Source organism: Oryx dammah, unplaced genomic scaffold (assembly GCF_014754425.2).
Source record: "Oryx dammah isolate SB20612 unplaced genomic scaffold, SCBI_Odam_1.1 HiC_scaffold_18, whole genome shotgun sequence".
In the NCBI taxonomy this organism is placed as follows: Eukaryota; Metazoa; Chordata; class Mammalia; order Artiodactyla; family Bovidae; genus Oryx; species Oryx dammah.
In genome coordinates, this window is record NW_024070202.1 from 56,099,372 (window position 1) to 56,125,258 (window position 25,887).

The 25,887-nt window shown below is 39.9% G+C and overlaps 1 long non-coding RNA gene across 1 annotated transcript; it reads left to right on the plus strand.

The window, feature by feature from the left end:
- Positions 1 to 323: 323 nt before the first annotated feature.
- LOC120877778 lies at positions 324 to 24,327 on the plus strand. The gene is made up of 4 exons (XR_005724396.1): positions 324 to 334; positions 660 to 663; positions 872 to 880; positions 24,231 to 24,327. It is a non-coding gene; the product is annotated as an uncharacterized LOC120877778 (long non-coding RNA).
- Positions 24,328 to 25,887: the final 1,560 nt, after the last annotated feature.

The window sequence follows — 25,887 nt, forward strand, 5'->3', positions numbered from 1 at the left end:
AATTCAGAGAGAAACAATGTGTCTTACCACATACTGCACTGAGAATATGACATTCTTGAAAATCTTGGCGTGTGGAAGAAATTTCATATTTACAGCCAACATTACTGTAAAATAAGTGAAAAATATTATTAATATATTATTAACATTTTTATTATTAAAACATTATAACAATAGTATTTAACTTATATGTAGAGTACATCATGAGAAACGCTGGGATGGAAGAAGCACAGCTGGAATCAAGATTGTCGGGAGAAATATCAGTAACCTCAGATATGTAGATGACACCACCCTTAGGGCAGAAAGTGAAGAAGAACTGAAGAGCCTCTTGATCAAAGTGAAAGAGGAGAGTGAAAAGGTTGGCTTAAAGGTCAACATTCAGAAAACGAATGTGGTCCCATCACTTCCTGGGAAATAGATGGGGAAACAGTGGCTGACTTTATTTTTCTGGGCTCCAAAATCACTGCAGATGGTGATTGCAGCCATGAAATTAAAAGACATTTCCTCCTTGGAAGAAAAGTTATGACCAACCTAGACAGCATATTAAAAAGCAGAGACATCTAGAGATGTCTAGTCAAGACTATGGTTTTTCCTGTGGTCATGTATGGATGTAAGAGTTGGACTATAAAGAAAGCTGAGTGCTGAAGAATTGATGCTTTGAGTGGTGTTGGAGAAGACTCTTGAGAGTCCCTTGGACTGCAAGGAGATCCAACCAATTCATCCTAAAGGAGATCAGTCCTGGGTGTTCATTGGAAAGACTGGTGTTGAAGCTGAAACTCAAATACTTTGGCCACCTGATGCGAAGAGCTGACTCATTTGAAAAGACCTTGATGCTGGGAAAGATTGAGAGCAGGAGAAGAAGGGGATGACAGAGGATGAGATGGTTGGATGGCATCACCAACTCAATGGACATGGGTTTGGGTGGACTCCAGGAATTAGTGATGGACAGAGAGGCCTGGCGTGCTGAGGTTCATGGGGTAACAAAGAGTCGGACACGACTGAGCGACTGAACTGAGCAATAGTACAGAATATTCAAAACTAGATAGGGAAATAGGTAATCCTACCATCTTAAAAAATTTACAAATTATTTTATATGTTTCCTTTTGGTCTTCTCTACGTAATTGTATACAGCTATAACAATAGCCTGCATTCTATTTCACGTACTTATTTTTCAATTATTTAAGGTGTTTCTATGTTGCTATGTTCATGATCATTTCTTCTAATTGCATAGTCTAACAAGTAGGTCCACTCAATTTACCTATTAAGATATTACTGTGGGTTATTTTTTTCTTCCAATTTTTTTTCCTGTTATCGATAATACTACAAGGAACATCTTCCTCAACAAGTTTTTCCTTTTATTTTAGCTTAATTTGGTAGAATACATTCAATAAATTGATTTGCTTGTTAAAACATTACAAATCTTTTCATGGCTCTTGGTTTCTGTTACCACACTGCCTTCCCTGAGGGCTGTATCACTTATCTTCCCACTTGCAAGGTATAAAAAATATCATTTCATTGTTTGTGCTCAATCATTTCCTTTGAGTAGAAAAATAACTTGTTCTGCCTTTTAATTTCATTCTATGATTACTAGCAACCACAAACTCATTTTTACTGTTTCCTTAATATTTCTACTTCATTTTGGAAAGAAATTTTATTTTTATTTGCCAATTATCCTGGAGTAAAACTTTTTTGCTTATAACTGAATGTTCTTTTCATATGTCATCATTAGCTCTGATTACAGACAATAAAATACTTTTCTCTATCATTTCTTTGGTGGTACAGTTTTTAAGAGCAATTGAATCGTCAGCTAGAACTGCCAAATATAAAAATCCCTCACAACATATCTAACAATATTTTTAAACCATAATGGATGAGCACAATCATTTCTTTATTTTAAATCACCACCTTTATTAATCTTAACAGGACTCTACAGGACTCCTCCAGAATTTCTGCTATTCCTTCAGGGCTAACTTATGCCATTATTCCATAAATGTTTCTTATAATAACACTCAGTTTTTAAAAACAATGTGAAAACCTAAGAGGTTATTTAAAAACTTCAACATCAGTGACACATTAATATAAATCAGTTCAAATCCTTATAATGTATAAGGATTATAATTTTTAAAAATACATTTAACAAACATAAAAATTACAGTTAACAGTAAATATGGCTCAGACAGTAAAGAATCTGCCTGCAATGCGGGAGATTTGGGTTCGATCCCTGGGTCAGGAAGGTCCCCTGGAGAAGGGAATGGCAACCCCCTCCAGTATTCTTGGCTGGAGAATCCTATGGACAGAGGAGCCTGGCAGGCTCAGTTCATGGGGTTGCAAAGAGTTGGACATGATTGAGTGACTAGCACCTTTTTTTTTCATACTTTCAAACACAAATGCATCACATAGAAAAAATTATCAAAATGAAAAATAAGCATTTATGTTAGGTTCATTTGCAAGCAAGTATTTTCTCCGTATCTACCTATAGGAAACATCATCACTGCAAGGTAGGAAGATGACAGATTATAGATTCAGAAAACTGAGTTCAAATTCTGCTCTGCCAGTTAGCAGGAACTGAGGGAATGCAAACTTGTTAATCCACATCTGTTTCTCATCTACAAAATAGAATAATATTCCTCTCCACTCAGCACAGGGAGCTTTGCATACCTTTATTTATCCCACATTTTTACAAGATCGCTTTCAGGCAGAAATTTTAGGTTCCACTTTACATGGGGATCTCTGACTTTTCTATTTAAACAATGACCTCCTCTTACATTCCAGACTTCCTTTCTCCCGTTATCCATTGTTCTCCATAGCACAGCTCACCCTCTGATATACCATTTATGTTTATGGTCTGCATTCTGCCACTAGAAAGTAATCTGGAGAGCCAGAATTTTGCTTTTTTAACTTCTGTATCTTCGGCCCTAGAAAAGTATACTCATAGATATTTGTTGAATAAATATACTATATACCACTCTTAAGCTAGGTTTCTTATAGCATTTTTCTCTTTTATAATTTCTTCAAAAAATTATTTTATAGGAAAAACATATTCTAATTTATGATAAATCTATTTTTCACTTGTTATCTAATCAGTAATGAGAGAACATTTTTGACTGGGAAAACTAGCATTGTGCTTGAATCCCTCCTACACATATTTAAAGTGCTATTTCTTTTAAACTAGAGTGTCAAATCTATTTTTTCCAATTTATTTTAAATTGAGAATCAACATGAAATTATCAAGACATTAGATTGTGCGTTCAGTAAAGTCTCTGGGCATCATGTTGAGCCCTTGGTGGAATTCTCCAAGCTGGACCTCAAAGTCTAATTCAGCTTGAATCTACAGAGCTGAGAGTCTTCACATCCAATGTACATATTATCCTGTACAAAGTTATAAAAAGAGGCAACACATTTTGGTCTTATAATTCTATGTGGGAAAAGAGATGCAAGTTTTCTCACGTGGTTGACTAGGAATGACCTCTTTGAAAATAGCTAAATCTGTCTCTTAGCTCTGCCACTTATTAGCCGTGTGACTTTATTTAATAAAGTATTTAATTCCCCTGAAGCCTCACTTTCCACATTTGTATGTGCCCTCCAAGAATGGAACCTCCAAGAATGGAAACCCCTAGTCCTGTAGAAGGCCTGTAATCAAATTCTGCTGACCTTCAAAGTCAGATTCCCTGGGGATTCCCAGTTCCTTTGCCAGATCCCCAGGCTGGAATGCCTGACATGGCACTCTGAACCTTCACAATGTGGGAGAATTTTTTTGGTAAGTTTGTTGGTCGCCCACCTGGTGGGTATGGGGTTTGATTTTATCATGATTGTGCCCCTCCTACCTTCTCATTGCAGCTTCTTCATCTTTGGACATGGGGTATCTTTTTGTGATGGGTTCCAGCGTTCTCCTGTAGATGGTTGTTCCACAGCTAGTTGCAATTTTGTTGCTCTCACAAGATGAGATGAGCACATGTCCTTCTACTCCACCATCTTGAACCGGAAGTCAGTTTCCTCATTTGTAAAACAGCAAATGTAAATGACAAGCTTTACCTTGTGAGGCTGTAAGGATGCAACAGAATCGGCAAAGGAAGTAACTAGCACAGTGCCCTACATAGAGGAGAAGCTCCAAAAACCACGCCCTTCCCTCTGTTCCTTTCAGACTCAAGCAGTGGAATGACTGCAGAGAACTGAGCGTGGATCCACTTTCCCTCATTACCAGCTTCTTGACTTTAGGCTCATTACATTCAATACAGTCACTCTGGGCTTCCACTAACCCACCTGTAGTAAGTTACTGGGGTTCCTGCCAGTCTCCTAGGTCTCTCGTGAGAACTGAGTGAGATAATTTACATGCAGCGCTTAGCATTTGGTCCCAAACATGCCTAGTGCTCAGGGAAAGAGTTTATTTTTAGTAGTAATAATAATACAAATAAAATGTAAGTATAATAAAATGATGTTGTAGAACAGTCAGAAGGGCTAATTTCTCCCTAAGCTTATAATTTTCCCCTAAACTTACTTTGTGTGTCCATGCATGCTAAGTTGCTTCAGTTGTGTCTGACTCTCTGTGATCCTATGCACTGGAGTCCACCAGGCTCCTCTGTCCGTGGGATCTTCCAGTCAAGAATACTGGAGTGGGTTGCTATGTTCCTCTCCAGGGGATCTTCCTGACCCAGGGATCAAACCCACATCTCTTACGTCTCCTGCATTGGCAGGGGGGTTCTTTACCACTAGCCCAACTGGGAAGCCCAAGCTTACTTTATTAGACACAAATTTAATGGAAAAGAAAAATTTGGTTAACAAAAGTCTCTCATTTAATTATTTGAGAGTGATATCTTTGTTTTAGGAAATATAGAAGACTTTTCAAATTCTCAACACAGAATATACATGACCATAAAATATACATGACCTCAACATAGAACATACAGCAGCAACAAAGCAAAAAGTAGCATAAAATATTCAGAAAAATGGTTTATGGTGATGCCCAATAGGAACCAAATAACATGTTATGTTTTCTAGGCTGGAGTAGTTCATGGATTTTACACGATGCCATGGAAACTGCTGCTGGAAATTCATGACTGTTATAAAAAGGTGCATGATACTCCTACAACGTTCACCTTATTGAAAATTCTAAGCAATAGCCCCAGGTTCACCTGTGGTATGGAGGCTATCCTTGAGGCAGTTGTTAATTGCTAGATGACTTTCTTGTGGAGATTCAGGTTCTGGAGAGCAACTGCTAAATCAAAATAGCCCTCATAGAACTGGAAGAAAAAAATGGTGTCAAAATACTTCAGGTTTTTGTGGTTTTGTTTTTGCTTTGTTGTTGTTTTAAGTAGCAAGATTTTGGCTAAGTTTAAACTATAAAACAGAAGTTTTTTCTGTCCTCTTACTGATATCGGCATGTCAGGGAATCGGCCCTTGGCTCCCTAGTGCCACTGAGAGAGAGAGTGAGTGAGTATGTGTGTGTGTTAGTCACTCAGTCATGTCTGACTCTTTGCGACCCTATGGACTGTAGCCCACCAGGCTCCTCTGTCCATGGGATTTCCCCAGGCAAGAAATCAAGAATACTAGAGTGGGGAGTCATTCCCTTCTCCAGGGGATCTTCCTGACCCAGGGATCGAACCCACATCCCTTAAGTCTCCTGCGTTTGCAGGGAGGTTCTTTACCCTCTGAGCCACCAGGGAAGCTCCATGCCACTGACACCACTTCAAAGACATATAAGTCAAAGCAACCTCATGAGTCTGTGATGACATGTTTTATACATAGACCCCTACATGGTACAGCTCCAAACTCTCACTCGCCTAGGAGTTTAGTGGTTTGAAGTGGCAGACACACCCTTTTATAGTGTGCACTAGCTTACAGTTCCGGAGAAGGCAGTGGCCCCCCACTCCATACTCTTGCCTGGAAAATCCCATGGACGGAGGGCCTGGTGGGCTGCAGTCCATGGGGTCGCTAAGAGTCGGACACGACTGAGCGACTTCACTTTCACTTTTCACTTTCATGCATTGGAGAAGGAAATGGCAACCCACTCCAGTGTTCTTGCCTGGAGAATCCCAGGGACGGGGGAGCCTGGTGGACTGCCGTCTATGGGGTCACAGAGTCAGACACGACTGAAGCAACTTAGCAGCAGCAGCAGCAGCTTACGGTTCAATTCAGTTGCTCAGTTGTGTCCAACTCTTTGCAACCCGACAGACTGCAGCACACCAGGCCTCCCTGTCCGTCACCAACTCCCAGAGTTTACTCAAACTCATGTCCATCAAGTTGGTGATGCCATCCAACCATCTCATCCTCTGTCATCCCCTTCTCCTGCTTTCAATCTTTCCCAGCATCAGGGTCTTTTCCAATGAGTCAGTTCTTCACATCAGGTGGCCAAAGTATTGGAGTTTCAGCTTCAACATCATTCCCTTCCAATGAATATTCAGGACTAATTTCCTTTAGGATGAACTGGTTGGATCTCCTTGCAGTCCAAGGGACTCTCAAGAGTCTTCTCCAACATCACAGTGAAAAAGCATCAATTCTTCGGCATTCAGGTTTCTTTATAGTCCAACTCTCACATCCATACATGACTACTGGAAAAACCATAGCTTTGACTAGATGGACCTTTGTTGGCAAAGTAATGTCTTTGCTTTTTAATATGCTGTCTAAGTTGGTCATAGCTTTTCTTCCAAGGAACAAGTGTCTTAATTTCATGGCTGCAGTCACCATCTGCAGTGATTTTGGAGCCCAAAAAAATAAAGTCTCTCACTGTTTCCATTGTTTCCCCATCATATGCCATGAAGTGATGAGACTGGATGCCATGATCTCAGTTTTCTGAATGTTGAGCTTTAAGCCAACTTTTTCACTCTCCTCTTTCACTTTCATCATGAGGCTCTTTAGTTTTTCTTTGCTTTCTGCCATAAGGGTGGTGTCATCTGCATATCTGAGGTTATTGGTATTTCTCTCGGCAATCTTGATTCCAGCTTGTGCTTCATCCAGCCCAGCATTTCTCATGATGTACTCTGCATATAAGTTAAATAAGCGGGGTGATGATATACAGCCTTGACATACTCCTCTCCTGATCTGGAACCAGACTGCTGCTCCATGTCCAATTCTAACTGTTGCTTCTTGACATGCATACAGATTTCTTAGGAGGCAGGTAAGGTGGTCTGGTATTCCCATCTCTTTCAGAATTTTCCACAGTGTGTGGTGATCCACACAGGTAAAGGCTTTGGCATAGTCAATAAAGCAGAAGTAGATGTTTTTCTGGTATCCTCTTGCTTTTTTGATGATCCAACAGATGATGGCAATTTGATCTCTGGTTCCTCTGGCTTTTCTAAATCCAGCTTGAACATCTGAAAGTTCAAAGTTCATATACTGTTGAAACCTGCCTTGGAGAATTTTGAGCATTACTTTGCTAGTGTGTGAGATGAGTGCAGTTGTGTGGTAGTTTGAGCGTTCTTTGGCATTGCTTTTCTCTGCAATTAAGACACACATTTTCTGTACGTTTCTGGATACTGTGGACGTTTTTGTCAGTCAGTTACCTCCACCTGCCAATCAGAAGACGTGGGTTCGGTCCCAGCTCCAAATAATGAAAGATGTTCTTTAAAAATCTCTTCCTTTGGCCTACGATCCCCCTCTGTTCTGTGATGTCAGCACAAGTCAAGGTACAGTCCGCTCTCTGAAACTGCAGTTTCCATGCCCACAGGTCTACACTGTATTTACAACCATGCACATACAATTTACATTGTATTATGTAATATAAATAATCTGGAGATGATCTGAAATATATGGGAGGATGTTCACAGATTATAAGCAAACACTATGTCATTTTATGTAAGGGATTTGAGCAGTCGAGCATTTGGTATTGGGTGGGGGACCAGTCCCCTGTGGAAATCAAGGAAGGACTGAATAAGTTGGTCAGAAGAGAGCCTAAGGCTTTAAACCAACTCTCCCTATTGTTCCAAAGCCACAGGGAGACACATTAGAAAGAGGAGGGACCTGGATCTGGCTCAGACCTCCAGGCCCATTTCAGAAAGCATCTCAGGTGGGAGACACTCAACCACTCTGTACCTCGACTTTCCCAATAAGATGAAATGAACCAGGATGCACTGCTGAGGGCCTTCTCACTGCTAACTTCACGTGGTTGCCTGACTTTGCTGATGCTTAAGTTCTGGGCAAGATTTCTAAGGCTTGACTCTGGAACACTTAGAGAAGCAATCATTCACTCTTTCTGAAGTAAAAAAATGAATAAAATTTTCAATATATTATTAATATCTTATTACCTTAATAAGATATTTTTAAATCAGATACCAGCAATGAAACAAAATAAAATTTAAAAACAAGTAAGACAAAATAAAGCATAGCAATATCCACTGCTACTGATACTTACTATTTATAATAGTTTGTGGAAGTCACCAAATCTGTATTTCTTCATTCTCCTCCATTTCTCTGAAAGACTTATATCCCATGCTCATCTTTTGGGAAAGTCTTTTGTGGGTGGGGTCTTAGCCCTATCCTCATTCTCCATCCCCTTTTATGATTGCTTCTGACTTCTCTTCTACTTGCCCCATTTTAACTCTGCATTTACCATAAAGTTCAACTGCTTCTCCTCTGCTCTTCTTTCTGTATATTCACTTTCTTGGGGGAAAAAAAAATCACACTTTCTCATCTATTATCCTACATTTTCTATTGTAAAGATTTTTCCAATCCTCATCCCCAGTGCAGGTTCTGCCCTAATCACATACATCTGTCTCTAGGACAGATATTTATATATTCTGACATCATGTCATTCTAACATGACCAAAATTAAATCAATTGTTTCCTCCTCCTCCCTTTGCCAAGAAAAATCCAGGCTAGATCATCTCTCTAGTTCTTTCATTTTTAATTAATAATACTGCCCTTCTCTCAAGCTATTAGACTCAAAAGCTTTGGCTCTTTTTTTTTTTTTTTTTGTATTCTGTTGTGATTAAGGGGGAGTCAAACTACCTATGTTTAAATCTCAGGGTGGCCACTTGCTGGCTTTATGACCTCAGAAAGCTATTAAACATTTCTGTGCCTTAGTTTCCTCATTTGTAAAATGGGAATGGATAACAATGAGAAGTGCAAGAAGTAAATTCTAAACATGCTAACATATTTAGCATATGCCTTATAGCCAATGCATAAAAAAGGTAGAGATGTCTAAGTGACAGCTTAATTTTTTGAGGTATCATGAAAGGCAACCATGATCTCTGAAAAATGTCCCTTATCACCGTGAGGAATAGAAAGCCAGGTTGCAAGGAATTCTAAATCTGACCAACAATCCAGCAATTCAACAAGCAGGGTTTTTTCAGGTAAGAATATTTATTCAAATGGTGGTCAGGCCCAAGATGGTTTTGGTAATATGTTCTAAAATAATTTTGGCTAATAACTTTTTATTTAAGCATGACAATTTCCATTTTTATTGTTTTAAAATATTTCCTTCAGATATCACTGCCAATATATTCTCAGAATAACATTTGTGGAAACCAATTATTTGCAAACATGTTGAATTTCACTGTCTGAAACTACAGCTTTAGTACAGATAAAAAAAAATTCCTCTAAATATGTGCTACCTGATAAATTTAAATGGGCTTGTTATTCTTTCTTAAAACATGAGACCAACAAAATTTATGGTATATAATAAAAGTGAGACATTCAAAATCTCCAACTAATAATTTTTAGTAATTAATGGCTTAGACAATGATTTGTTAAAATTGTCTAAACCCAATTTGGTGGTAGGAGGACTGGAAGAGACTTATTGGGGAAAATGCCTTGGGGCTAATTTCTGCTTTGTTATAGCATGTTCCACAGAGCTTTTGAAAACCAATCTTGGCTCTTAAGTACAAAAATTCCATCTTTGCTATTGAGCTCAGAATAAGTGGGTGGCTTTCTAAGGAGGAGGAGTACCACTCAGATGCTAAGAGAAGTGTGGGTTGGCAAAATTAAGGGCATCATCACAGAAGATCCTCAGATAATGCTCTCAAAGTGCACATTAAACCACTTGGCATAGCTTTAGTTCTACCTCTTCAATATCTTTAAGAGAAAGAAAATAAGTTAATCAGAAGAGTTATTTAAGTCTGAATATATGAATAAATGAAAATCATCTAGAGCAAAAAATAAATAAATAAATAAACCCACACACACACAAAAAAAAACCAGTGAGTGCTTGTAAAATCAACCATTTTAGTGTCTCTGCAAGAAAGACAACAGGGTTTGATGAGACTTCTTTTCACACTTAGGTTTCAAGTCATAGTGATGAGCATGCCATTTTCAGACACTGCCATGAATCAAGTTTTTCTCAGATGTTTTCCTTCCCCTGATCTAAGGCATTGAGTTTCAAAGTATCACAATGAATTAAGAATCTTTTTACACATTGCTTTCTTGCCTGCAAGTCACACTTGCCTGCAAGTCCCTTTAGCAGTCAGAAAAACAGTATTAAAAGAACCCCACATCTGCTTCGGTGATCCCCACATTGAAATTTACCTGTGTTTTAAATTCAGGCTCAGGTTTAAAAGGCTTTTCTCAAATCTTAAAAGAATGAAATTCATTAACAAGGTGATACAGTTGGCAGCTTAGGCAGTGAAGACTCTGCCTGCAATGTGGGAGACTCAGGTTCGATCTCTGGGTCGTGAAGATCTCCTGGTGAAGGGAATGGCTGCCCACTCCAGTATTGAGAATTCCATGGACAGAGCAGCCTATGGGCTTCCCCTTCTATGGGACTGCAAAGAGTTGGACACAACTGAGTGGCTAACACTTTCATAGTTATGCTAACTGCTCCAACTTCACTGCCCATTGAAATTGCACAACCTGGGTAACATCTTCAGAGATTCTGATGTACAGCCAGGGCATCTGAACTTTTACAAGCTCCCCAGGTGGGTCTAATGTGCAGCCCCTGTTGATAAGCACTGCTCTGGAAAATTAGTGATCTCAACACTACAAAGTTTGTACATTTATCCACCTCATTAGGTTGTACACTCTTTGAGCAGAGCGGATAGATTAGGTTTTTCTATCTACTACTTTAGTTTCTATTTTATTCTATTCTCTGCAAAGGCAAATCCAACAGAATGAGGCTGCATAAATATTTAACAAAGGCCTAATGATGACACTGCTCCAGTCTCACTGGTTGTTCTGAATCACAAACAAACAAACAAAAAAAAAACCCTACTTTGTATTCACAGCCAAGTACTTCTTAGAATAATAATAAACAAAACTCAATGATGAAAATCATAATACACAGTTTACACTTTTCATTCCAGAAATTCAACTCTGTTTTCAAGAATCATCTTGCTGCTGCTAGGTCGCTTCAGTCATGTCCAACTCTGTGTGACCCTATGGACAGCAGCCCACCAGGCTCCCTCGTCCCTGGGATTCTCCAGGCAAGAACACTGGAGTGGGTTGCCATTTCCTTCTCCAATGCATGAAAGTGAAAAGTGAAAGTGAAGACGCTCAGTCGTGTCTGACTCTTAGCGACCCCATGGACTGAAGCCTACCAGGCTCCTCCGTCCATGGCATTTTCCAGGCAAGAGTACTGGAGTGGGGTGCCATTGCCTTCTCCTCAAGAATCATCTTATCACCACCCAAAATAAGACTGTTTGGTAAGAAAGTTAAAAATTACCAGTTGGGCCAAAGGAATATCAGGGTTGGGTATCTGGTATATTTCTGCTTGGTTTAGAATGTCCAGCAGTTCCCTGTAATAGTCAACAACCTAAAACTGGAAGGAAAAAATTTAATACATTATCTAGCTTAGTCTTATTAAATTCTAGCGTTTGATGGTCACCCTTATGATGACCATGGCAGAGCCTTATTTTAAAAGCAATAAGAACTTTTGGCTTCACTGTCTAGTCTTAATGTGACTAGATCAGGGTTTATTCCAAATGATATCTTTCTGATATTAATATACATAATTACTTTTCTTAAAAGAGATTGCAGCCCTTGTATTACATTTTGAGATATTATTAAGTAATTTTTCTGCTTTAAAATTGGTTTCTTCCCTGTTTAATACCTGCAGATTCTTTTGCTGTCTCCAGCTCCATACTGCTGCATTTAAAAGGTTAACACATCCCCTAGTACAGAAATTAAAGGACCCACAACTTTTAACTCACTCAAGCTAGTCAGCTTTGCCTCCAACAATTTTTTCCAGTAGTTATCATGATACATTGTTTCCAGTTGGCTTTGTCTGGAGAATGAGTTAAAGTTTCTGCTTGGATTTGAATTCTGGCCTCACTCCTTGGAAACTGCAGGTTCTTTAACCTCTCAGCTGCCTCAGTTTCTTCATCTGTACACTAGTGAAAAATACTACCTACTTCACATAGGTAATTGAAGAAGTTCTATCAGTGCTAATTATTATCATTGTGTCTGGTTGTCTCTGCCATTGCTTTTCATTTTCACTTGTTTGATTGCTTATTTAGAGGGAGTGGAGGTGACGAACCCTACCACTTGCAACTCCATCCAGCCTGCAACATAGCTACATAGGAGTAGCAGTCCATCCTTTCTAATTTGTTGGCCCCTCTGATGCGGGGACTGTAATTTTGGTGTGGCCTGGTTTGCCAAAGCAAAAGTAAGGCACAGGGGACTTTCTGGCACTCATTTCCCAGAGACTATAAGTCACACACACACCCACAAGCACACATGCACACAAACTTACATGCACACATGCACATCCCTTTTTGGTGGACAATGAGGAATAAATGTGAGAGCAAGCCTGAGGCTGGGAGGCCACCTGGAAAACTAGTGCAACCACCTCTTTGCATTTAGGGAAGTGGGGGTGCAGTTGCAGAGACTAGTATAGAAACCAGAATATGATGTACTTATAGCGGCCAGAATCTAAACAGTACATTTTACATGTTTTTGATACATCCATGTTTCTCAGGACACTGGGGACTGGGCTATAATCTCAATGATCCACAGGGCAAGGAGGGCTTTGCGGGAACTGGGCCAGAGGAGCCCGGCCCAGCCTTGGCGCCTGACGGCATTTGGAACCTGGCCTTCCCACCGCAGCCCCACCAGCCCAGTGCAGTTACTTTCATCCAGGAGCACTTGCACTCACTGATCAGAGCCCTGCACAGCGCCTGGAGAGCCGCGTTCTACAGCTGGGACTGCCTCACCCACCGCTCCGTGCTGAAGACCAGCTAGACCAGGACTTCTGACCCCCTGGGGCTGGGCCTGAGGGCAGCCATAGCAGAGAAGACTGAGGATGAGCGAATGGAAGGGGGTCATTGTCACATCTCGCTCCTGGGCACCTTTATCAGCGTCACAGAGGAACCCTGAGGACCAACTCACCTGGAGAGAAGGGGAAGGACAGACCCTGAGAAAGGACGGTGCCCCTCTAGGAGGCCACCTAGACCCAAAAGGCAGAGCTTGCGGGGGCTACCCTGAATTCTTTGAACAAAAACTCTTTCCTTGAAGCACATCCGGACCGATATTTCCACTTAGTGGCCTACTGCTGCCCCCTTTTGTATTAATAATGAAACAAATTATTGTTTCCTTGTTAATTTTTACCTTTGCTTCTCGCTTATATTCCTGAGCTTGTGTCCAAGAACGGCTTCTCCCTCGCTCCCTGTGAGCCTCTAGACGCAGAGCACCAGGGAAAGGCTTCTGCCCACGTTGCTAAGCCGCTCCCACTGCCGCCCCCACCGCCACAGGGCGCTGGTGGAGGACGGTAGCCCCGCCCAGACCTTTGGGACCCTCCTGGAATGGTGAGTTTGTTTCCAGCCGGAACTGCGACTGATAGACTCATGTTTGCCTGAAATTCTTCACTGTAGTTATACAGTCTTAAAATTCACCTACAAGCGCTAAGCTTTCTATTTAAGATGCAGTTGGTCTTTTTTACCCAAATCGGATGTGTTCAGTCACATTTTTTTCTGAAAGGCTAAGACAGCCGTTTCAGAGGGAAGCTCATGTACTGGAATCAGAGAACTTGGGTGGATAATGGACTTGGGGAGGACAGCTCTGTCTAACATACCAAGCAGGGATTATATTTGCTATGGATACTATAGGCAACATAGGCACCATAGGCCTGAAGGAAACCAGGGTTCAAAGAATCACTTTCCTACTTTACCAGGCCCTGGTAGTGTTTGGGTATTTGGCATAAAAAGCCAGGGAAAGGAATCACAGATTATGATATAAACACTAACATGTTAATTACAGTTAAAGAGTTTGAGCCAAAAATAATCATTAAGCAAGTTAAGGACTTCCCTGGTGGCACAGTGGATAGGAATTGGCCTGCCAATGCAGGGGACACAGCTGCCATCCCTCATCTGGGAAGATTCCACCTGCCACCTACCAACTAAGCCCAAGCACTACAACTACTGAGCCTACACTCTAGAGCTAGGGAGCCACACTACTGAGCCCACTTGCTGCACCTACAGGAAGCCTGTGGGCTTAGAGACCGTGCTCGGCAACAAGAGAAGCCACTGCAAGAAGAAGCCTGCACGAAGCAATGAAGACCCAATGCAGCCAAATATAAATAACTTTTTTAAAAAGCAACTTAAGACTTTACCAAAATCTGCAAAGCAGGTAGGGAAGATTTCATAATCTACAGTAAAATTTAATGACCTGTCCCCATATACCCTTTCTATATCTCATACACACAGTATAAATGCCTCTTGAGGTCCTTTCTACTGCATCTCACACTCCCTTAAGCTTTTCACCCCAACTCAGACAGAACAGGGCTTCTTTTGTTTTCTTAATCTATACTCTTTGATCTGTTGAAACTAAAGACAGTTCTGTTGGAACTGTCCTCTCTCATTATTCCTCGATAAACTTTTGTCTAAACTTGCAGTAAGTGTGTCACAAAAAGAGAAAGGAAGAGTGACTATTTTTTAATGAGACAAGGGAGTTGATTGATTTGTCTTCCTAATTTTCTATTTCTTCATGACTATTTGCTTTCCATGCTTTCTAAGACGCAAGACACACACTCCAACCTCCTTGTTAGCGTCAGAGCAGTTTTCTTTTTCATCTGAAGAATCACACAGTGTCTTATTTTTACACTCCAGAAAACTAGAGAGGACATGATCATCTTCAGCTCCTGAAATTAAGCAGATATATAAACATATAAGCTAAAACAGGAGACCACACTGATTTGCAGATATTTCACAAAGTTCTAGCAGAGACTGCAAATATAAAGACTTGTGGAATTACCAGTAACAATGGCCCATGGGAACAAAATGATTTTTAATTAGATTGTAAAAATACAGTTCAGAAGGAACAGACTGACACTACATGTCTCCTGACTAGGTATAGAAGACTGATCACCCTCCCTTTGGACTGAATAAGCTCAGCCACACAGGATGATCCCAGGAGAATGGCCAATAGTAGACATTCCAAAAGATCATGCCATGCTGGATGTCCTGCCATTCCAGGCAAGTGAGAACAGGAAGAGAAGAGGTGAGAGGTCTCAGGAGGAACCACTCCATTTCTAATTGAAACGCACATCAACTTCCTCTCTCCTCCACTTTCAGCTGCCTCCCCCAGGGATCATTTTGAAATCCAATATCATCACTGCTCCAAATCACTTTTTACTAAGTTTGTTTTCCTCTGCCAGAATCTTCTTCCTAATTACTTAGCTTTAGAACACTTACTGTATGCAACTTACAAATTTCCTTATATGTACAAGACCAGGAAAAATAGAGAAAAGCAAAGTGAACTCAAGAAGAGTAGACAGGAGAAGGAGAGGGAGAGGAGGATAAAGAAAAAGAGAATGATGGTTTCTGGCATTGCCTTTGTCCTCCACTAATACACGGTGTCTGTCATCACCATGCCCAGAATACAACATGCCTGCCACAAAGAGGAGAGGAGAGAAGTGCCCTTGAAGTAGCGGCCTATTCACGTGACCGCAGCTGTCATACCCTTCGGTAGGTCCCACAATGTTTATCTTCAGCCACAAGCTTTCTCCTTGTTTCGTATCTCCACTTGTCTGTCTAGTAGATTATTTCCACTTGGCTGTCTTACTGTCACTTCAAAGTAACCATTTCTAAAATCATTTTAACTGGCTTCCTTCCCAACCAGCTCCCTGTCCCCGCATTTTCATTGCTATTAATGGCACCAAAACTTTCTAAATCACTCAGTCCAATCCCCAGTGCCAACACTGATGTTCCTCCCACTTCTTACCTTTGTACCATCTATGTTTCCATTTTCCTGATACTATTTCTCTCCTCCATCCCTTGCTTTCCATTCTTAGTCCTATCAAGCCCTTATCATCTTATGGGTACTTGAAGTTCTAAAGATGAACAATAAAGTCACATATTTTTCTGAGGCTCACCCTGACTGAGGATATTATGAAACTGAAAGGAAAAATTACTAAAGGGAATCAACCAAAGAAGAGGTAAAAACTGTAGTAATGAAAATAATAGTTAACATTTAAGTGCTGTCAAGTACTCCTTAAAGGTCCCTTACATGGATTAACACATTTTAGACACTCAATAGAAGTCTGTGAAATGGACACCGTTTGTACCTTCCTTAAGATAGGCAGAAAAATGCAGCAGTATTAGTGAAATTTGTATGGTGTACTGGGAGTCAGAAGACCCTGGATTGAAGGTCTCAAAGTGATTCTTTTTAAGATTTCCCCTTGGAAATAAGATTCTACCTCATAGCTGAAATAAGTAATTTGGTATCAAAAAGAAAGGGAATCTTAGAATTCCCCAAATTCTAGTCTATTCTCAAGGGTAAAGAAACTTTAATTCAGTCATTCAAAACATTCACTGAGCACCTACTGACTACCATTGGTGATGGATGGTTTTTGTGTCATTTCACAGACTTCTCATTCATGTCGACTCCTCCTGTGTTATGTGGGAAGCTCTTCCCTTATTATGGCTAAAGCCTTACCTGCAGCAGATAAGAGGCCAGAGAAAAGAAGAGCCAAGAAAAGGTAATGCATCTTCATAGTAAGGCAGCTTGGAAACAACTGTCTTAAAAAGATAAACCAATATGATGGAGATGATTCTAGAATCTGTATTCCTGTACTGAGAGATCTTTACACAGCAGACCTTTCATGTCTAGGTCTCAGATTTGGGGGGGCAATCCCTGTGTACTTCCTATTTCTTTGGCTCATATTATGACATGCGCAAGCCCTTATTACATCTTTAGAACACTTCTTGCGCATCAGCATCCCTCCACACTGTCTCAGTGACCCACCATTAGGACCTAACTGTGGGGCCTCTTATCACTTAGCAGATCTCTAATTTGATGGCCCCCAGCAAGGCAGCAGCATCTTTCTGGACACCTATTCCACTCCCTCCACACAGGAACAGTGTTTTCCCTTAGGCTATACACCTTTCCTAGTCTAATAGCCTGTTCACAAAGATCATTATTGCCCGGAACACTCACATAAGGTCATTAAGTAAACTTGAAACTTCAAGACTTTAACTCAACTTCCTCTCCTCCTAAATCCAACAAACATTGTTGAAGATTGCCATGGGTTTATGCTAATGTTTCACTTTCACTTGCTTCCAACTAGGCCCTGGCGGTAGCCTTTGTGTTAAGCATGACACCCACAGAAAAGGGACTGTATCTTCTCTGACCCTGTGCCTACAGAGCATCTTATCACAGTAATGTTCACAGAAATTTCCTGAACTGTTGAACTGACAGCCTAACTTTTTTCTTTTGTTACTCTTTTATCGAGTCTTCTCATCTCAGTAGGGTATATATATCAGAACTAAACCCAGTTCCTTTATTTTTTACACATTCTTAAAATCTTCCCCTTTTTTTACTGAAAATATTGATCCATCTCTTGTGTATTCCTTCATCTCAACTTCTGTCCATGTTAGAATCTCTCTTTATCTCCATCCATTCTTTTCAGATGTGATATCACTCCTTCCTTCAACTGTAACCTGTGTGTGCTTACTCCTTGGAAGAAAAGTTATGACCAACCTAGATAGCATATTCAAAAGCAGAGACATTACTTTGCCGACTAATGTCCATCTAGTCAAGGCTATGGTTTTTCCTGTAGTCATGTATGGATGTGAGAGTTGGACTGTGAAGAAGGCTGAGCACCGAAGAATTGATGCTTTTGAACTGTGGTGCTGGAGAAGACTCTTGAGAGTCCCTTGGACTGCAAGGAGATCCAACCAGTCCATTCTGAAGGAGATCAGCCCTGGGATTTCTTTGGAAGGAATGATACTAAAGCTGAATCTCCAGTACTTTAGCCACCTCATGCAAAGAGTTGACTCATTGGAAAAGACTCTGATGCTGGGAGGGATTGGGGGCAGGAGGAGAAGGGGACAACAGAGGATGAGATGGCTGGATGGCATCACTGACTCGATGGACATGAGTCTGAGTGAACTCCGGGAGTTGGTGATGAACAGGGAGGCCTGGCTTGCTGCGATTCATGGAGTCGCAAAGAGTTGGACACGACTGAGCGACTGAACTGAACTGTGTGTATGTAAGTCACTCAGTCGTGTCCAGTTCTCTGTGACCCCATGGACTATAGAGTCCTTGAAATTCTCCTGGCCAGAATACTGGAGTGGGTAGCCTATCCCTTCTCCAGTGGATCTTCCCGACCCAGGAATCAAACCGGGGTCTCCTGCATTGCAGGTGGATTCTTTACCAACTGAGCTATCAGGGAAGCCCTTCCTTCAAAATCTATGTCATCTTCCTAGGCTCTTTCTCTCCCATCTTTTTCTACCATTTTCCTCAGGTAGAACACAGTTGCTAATAGACTGATATCATCTTGGATCACAATCACTTTAAATATTCCCAAAAATGAATGGAGAAGTTACATTTGGACATAGATGGTTAATGTAAACCATAGCACAACATTAGAGTCTGTTTTTGACACAAAGAATTAATGATGAATCCTTCAAATAAGTTATGATTTTATATTTTTATCATATACCTTTCTAAAAATAATTTAAGGCAGCTTACTTAATACACACAGAATAGATTAAAAATGAGCAGATTATTAAATTAGGTTGGTTTCATAGCTAGAAATTCCTCTGAGAATTTAATAAAATACAGGCTCTTTCCATGAAAAAAAAAGAAATACCTCCAGACACATATCCATAAAAGTCTGTATCCATTTTAAGAATTTCACAGGCTTCCTCATCTCTAGCCAATGCCTTAAGGACACATGATCCCAGTTTGAGGATCTCTGCTGTAGAAGAAATCATATAAAGGAAGAAATAAAAAATCTAAGAGACCAAAATTTGGGACAATGCTGGGAAGTCAGAACCCAGGCCAACAAGCTAACAGCTAGGAATCTTGAACCACAACACTCAAAAAGACTGAAGGTCAAGGAATGACCATTATTTTGCCCTTTGGATATCAGTTCACATAACCCATTGTCAAAGTAGAAAAGTAACCCTAAAGGCAAAGGAGCAGCAAAGTTCTCTCCCCTCCTCACCACCCTGCCCCCCCCCAAATAAAGTGTACAGCAGCCACAGGGCAACAATCACAAACCTTCTAGCAAGAGATCCTTACTGTTCTATTTTAAATCCCCTTGTACATTCAAAGGCATGGGCCAGTTCCAGGGCAGGACGATTCTGAGGTCTTAAGGCAGGGTAAGTCAAGTGGGATGAAATGAGTGTTGGAAATTTAATAGCAAGCAATTACCGGGGTTGGTGGGGAGGGAGTAGTGAGTGGTTAAGAGCACAGATTCTAGAGCCATACTACCCGGATTTGAACCATGAATTCTCCAACCATGTGAGACCTTGGGCAAGTCACTAACCTCTGCGTGCTTCAGTTTCTTCACCCCTAAAATGGAATTAATTAAGAGGGTGTGTGCTTAGTTGCTCAGTAGTGTCTGATTCTTTGCGACCCCATGGACTGTACCCTGCCAGGCTCATCTGTCCATGGAGATTCTCCAGGCAAGAATGGTTGCTGTGCCCTCCTCCAAGGGATCGTCCAATGCAGAGATCGAATCTTCCCAGCCCAGGTCTCCCACATTGCATCTGGATTCTTTACCATCTGAGTTACCAGGCAAGCCCAAATAAGAGGTTACCCCATGTTATTTGAATCTGTTTGATTCCTGAATTAAGACAGAAAGGCAGACTCTAGCGTCTGGGCTATGATATGGAGTAAACATTGTTTATGCTTGAAAGTGAAGTTGCTCAGTCATGTCCGACTCTTTGCGACCCCATGGAGTGTACCAGGCTCCTCCATCCATGGGATTTTCCAGGCAAGAGTACTGGAGTGGGTTGCCATTTCCTTCTCCAGGGGATCTTCCCTACCCAGGGATCAAACCCAGGTCTCCCGCATTGTCGGCAGACGCTTTACCTTTGTTTATGCTTGGGACATACTAAATGCTATGCAAGTGTTTGTTATTCTTAGGCACTATGTTTTACCTACTGGATGAGATCTCAGCCGGCACGTATCTGTCCTCCAGTGTCTGTCCAGTGCCAGGGTGCAGGAAGAGCCTACACCAAGCACCTTCCCAGCTGCCTCTGTCTTACTGTTATTAACTGGGTCATGCTCACTGAGTCCATCTCTGAAAGGCCAATAAATAAGACAAAAAACACATTCATCCTTTAAGCAGAAGACAAATAACAGCTTCTGAGGCAGAAGGCAGACAGGGGCCCCAGGGTTAAGCAATTGGAGATTCATTCTCTATTGACTAAAACCCCAAAGACAAGAATAGAAGGGCAATTAAGGGAGGAGGCTGGAGACTGCACAGACCACATATTTCTCATTCTGAAGTCTGGAGACCTCCCTGACCACACATGCGCAGAAAAGGCTCCTTGGAAGTGAAGGGAGAGTCATGTCAAGGGATAGTCTACTCCGCTGCTCTTTCAGTAGGATCCATCTTGGCTAAGAGATGCACGCACACACATGGGAGGATCCTGAGGTATACCAAATATGGACTGTGAACCAGGCAAATCAAAATACTTGACCAAAGGAAACCTGGAAGAAATACTCCATAAAAGTAATTCAAACTGCTACAAGGGTGTGACTCAGGGACTCTCTCCTTGAATCTGCCCATGTGTCTATCCACATATACTGTACTCTTTGTCCTCCTAATAAATACTTCACTTGTTTCACTACTTTTCGTCTTTGTGGGAATTCTTTTCTATAAAGCCAGAGGACCAGGGCTCCCTTGTCACTGACCACTGGTCTAGAGGCTAGGATCTGGTGCTTTCACCACTGTAACCCAGCCCAATTTTTGGGTCCAACCCAAGCCCTGCTCCAAGCCATTGCAGGCTGATGCCACCTGTGATCAGTTCCAGATTTTTAATAGAGGGGCAAAGCAGTAAAAACCCTCTAGTCTAGAAAGAATAGGTTAAAAAAAATAAAATTCCCTCTCTACTCAAACAAATGAATGGCTCAGACAGGAAGTCCCTTTGTGGGCAGGACCAATATCTCTTCCAAACACCAGCATATAGAATGTTGCTTAGGGGCTGCCTGATACAGAGGAAACACTCAACGCATGAGTGACTTAAGTCTCAGCAGTTTACTTCAGTACTACAATTTAAGTCACAAAGAAGTGAGTGACAACTCCAGGCTGTCTTCCTCATTTTCCCAAGTCAGCTGACAAGAAAAGACAGTAAAGATAAACCCATCTCTCTGCTCTCCTCACCCACTGACATCTCCTCTGAGGAACATTTATGAATGGCAGAGATTCGCTTCAAACTCTTTGACCTTATCTTTTGGAAACTAACTTTGCCTTTTAAGTTTTGCTTTCAAATTTAAAATACATTTTGATAATACATTTCAAAATGCTATAGTTCATTCTTATTCTCTGCGTGTCAACCATTTTTTCTTAGTCTTCCAGCTTTAGCAACATAGTTTGCACTTTTTTTTTTAACATGCCTGAAGTTAAAGAAATCTATTTTTAATCATCCATATATATTTCTTGAGTTCAAAAGGTTTAGAACCAAAGAGTCATTTCGAAATCCTAAAGTAGATGTATGTAGATACGTATGTATACATATACATATCTATATAGAGATATATACATGTGATTTTGATGTGGAGACACTGCATAATGAAAGATTTGATGACATGGTGCAGACGAACCAAGCAGCTTAGGTCAGCCCTATAGAACAGGGCTTCTGTGAAACAATACATAAAGCTACCAATTTCAGGGGATTTATTTTACTTTCAAATCCTTAAATCAGTTAAGGAAGACCCACAAACATACATTTTTAAATTGAGGTTTCTGACCTAAGTAAAAATCCATCAAAAAGCAATTTTTATACTGAAGAGGAAATAGAAATATTCTGTATTAAAATTTAGACCTGGGACCATCAAGTCATTCTATATTTTAGGTCTATACTATATTCAGTTAAGGTAGAGTGTAGCAGATCAGAGAGAGAGGAAAAAAATATAAGGAAAATATAAGAAAGTAGGTAGACAAAAAATCAGCGTTCCTTACATTCTAAAAGAACAAAAGTTGAGGGCATTCACAAGAACTGCTTGAAGTCATCCCTACCTAACCTCAGAAAAATCCAACTTTTTAAAAATTATTTTTATTTTTCTAAATTTAGACAGAAAATGAACAGGCTTTACAAAATTTATAACCACTGAGTGAAAAATAAACTTTAATAACATCAATTACATTATCTAAATGGTTTTCATTTGGGCCCGACAAAAAAAATTCTGAATCTTTTGACAAAGAAACAGCAAAAGAAGTAGTCGATTTTCAAGAATGATGTCAACTGAAGTTCTGCCTGCTTCTCAGGTGGCTTAGCAGTAAAGAATCTGCCTGCCAATGCAGGAGATGGAGGTTCAATCCCTGGGTCAGGAAGATCCCCTGGAGTATAAAATGGCAACCCATTCCAGCATTGTTGCCTGGAGAATCCCATGGATAGAGGAGCCTGGCGGGCTATAGTCCATGGGGTTGCAAAGAGTCAGACACGACTGAACAGCTAACACATTCATTATTACATTTTCACTGTACTCTTATAGCAATGTCTGAACTCTAATATCTCTTTCTACAGTCATTCTTCTGCTTCTTTTAGTATTATTATAGATAAAGCATTTCTTCCCTCAGATTTATCAATGTGATACTGTAAATAAATTGTGACCCATTCATCAAAGAAAACCATAGAGTAGCTCAAATTTATAAATTGGAGCTACATTTATTTTGATAGATAAAATTAAACATTATGTGTTTAGAAAAAGCAATTTGCAAAAGGATACATACAGTATGACCCAATTATATAAAGCTTAAAAACTTTATGTAAACTCTATATTGCTTGTGGGCACGTGTAAATGTAGCAAATAGAAAAGCATGATGAATACATAGCTTAGGGTAGTAGTTTTCTCTTATAAAAGACATATAGGATTTACTAGCTGAAATATTTTGCTTCTTGAAAAGCTCTCTGAAGCAAATATTGCAAAATATTAAGATTTATCTAAGTTGTATGAGGGAATATAGACATATCCTTCTCTAAACTCATTTGCTGATGTAATTTGTAATTTTAAGGAAAAAATAAAGTAAATAAGTTAATTTCTCAAATAACTAGAAAAACAATAATAAAATATCTTCAGAGGAAAAAGGAATTCACAAAAATTAAATGTAAAAGAATGCAATAGAAAACATAAAGGGGTTAAACTGATCAATAAAATCAAACATAGCACTTTGAAAAGCTCCATAAAATAGATAATAGTTTTGAATCTTTTGTTCAGAATAAATGAAAAAAACAAATAAATATCATTAGTAATGAGAAAAGAAATATTTTAGGTTGGTGCAAAACTAATTGTGGTTTTACATTATTGAACTTTACTGTTTGATAGTGGAATACATTCTTAAATAAATGTGATTATATTCTACATCATTTTAATGCACATTTCTCACTTTGCTTTTTTGCTAGGGACTTACTACTTGCTATTTATTTTATATTTATTTTAGACTATAGAAATCACAGTAGACAAAAAGCAAATTCAAGCGATTCTTTTATTCAAGTTCAAAATGGGTCATAAAGCAGAGCAGACAACTCACAACATCAACAAAACATTTGGCCCAGGAACTGCTAACAAACGTATAGTGCAGTGGTGGTTCAAGAAATTTTGCAACGGAAATGAGAATGTTGAAAAGGAGCACAGTGGCCAGCAATTGGAAGTTGCCAGTGACGAATTGAGAACAATCATCGAGGCTGATCCTCTTACAACCACACAACAAGGTGCCAAAGAACTCAATGTTGGCCATTCTAGGGTCATTCAGCATTTGAGGCAAATTGGGGAAGGTGAAAAATTTCGATAAGTGAGTGTCTCATGAGCTGACTGAAAAATTTTAAAAATCACCATTTAGAAGTGCCTATTGTCTTCTCTTATTCAATAACAACGCAATAACAATGAATCATTTCTCTATCGGACTGTGACATGCAAAGAAAAGTGGATTTGATACAACAACCAGTGATGACCGGCTCAGTGGTTGGACTAAGAAGAAGCTCCAAAGCACTTTCCAAAGCCAAATTTGCACCCAAAAAGGTGCATGGTCACTGTTTGGTGGTCTACTGCCCATCAGACCCACTATAACTTTCTGAATCCTGGCAAAATCATTATATCTGAGAAGTATGCTCAGCAAATCGATGAGATACACAGAAAACTTCAACAGTTGCAGCTGGCATTGGTCAACAGAAAGGGCCCAATTCTCCTTCCTGACAAGGCCCAACTGCTTGTCACACAACTGCTTCAAAAGCTGAACAAATTGAGCTATTTAGTTTTACCTCATCCGCCATATTCACCTCACCTCTCACCAACCACCCCTTTTGTAAGCATCTCGACAACTTTTTGCAGTAAAAACATTGCCACAACTAGCAAGAGGCAGAAAATGCTTTCCAAGAGTTTGTTGAATCCTGAAGCATGGATTTTTATGCTACAGGAATAAAGAAACTTACTTCTTGTTGGCAAAAATGTGTTGATTGTAATGGTTCCTATTTTGATTAATAAAGATGTATTTGAGCCCCATTATAATGATTTAAAATTCACAGTCCAAAACTGTAATTACTTTTGTACCAATCTAATACAAATACAGAGGAGATTGTCTATATTATAAAAAAAAAAATACTAAATTTTCTAATATCAACTAATTTAAAAATATAGATGACATTATTTTCTCCTAAAAATACAGATTATCAAATTGAAACAGAGAGAAGAAAAAAGTGTGACTATAGCAATAACTGTAAAAATAATTGCAAGGATTTTCAAACTTCTGTCCTAAAAATAGGCTCCAATCCCAGATGGTTTTATAAGTTTTACTAAACCTATAAAAGGCAGGTAATTACTATGTTATATAAACTCTTTCAGAGCATAGAAAGCATGAAAATCTTCCCATATCATTCTATAACAACAGCCTAACTTTATATCAAAAATAAGGATGGCTCAAAAATAGAATGCTATAATTTATCTCATTTAAAAACACTGATGTAACAATCCTAAATAAAATGTTATCTAACAGAACCCAGCAGTTTGTTTTTAAAGTAACACATCAGAACTATCAGAGACATTAGTCATTCCTCTGAGTTGCTTGGTGTCTGACAACCGGTCCTTTAACTAGGGAATTCCCAATCTCCTATCAAAGAGGCTCCCCATGTTACATATGATATTTCCCAAATTCTCCCAAAGCTAAAGCAAAAGGTACATGACCCAGGCTTTGGTCATCTGGTACCACAACTCCAGACTTTCAGTTGAAAGCAACTGGTATGAAGAAGCAGGGACTGGTCAGAATCCATTTGTTGGGCAATAGAGGCTATATCCAAGCACAAAGATGATGGAGCCAAAGTATCAGTTGACCAGCTTAAGTGATAAAAATTGCAGCATTGTGCTCTGCAGTGTATCTTCACTGGACCAGTTCTTTGAAATAATGTAAGGCTTTCTTCTGGATCATGCAGCCCAATTCTTTTGACTTCCCAGATATTCCTTCTCTGATTGCTTTCTACAAACTGCTCTCCTGCTTAAAACTTAGCATGAGTTGGTTTTGTTGCTTGCAAATAAAAACATGGACTAATTTGCTGACAAAGTAGAGTTTATACCAGAAATGCAAAG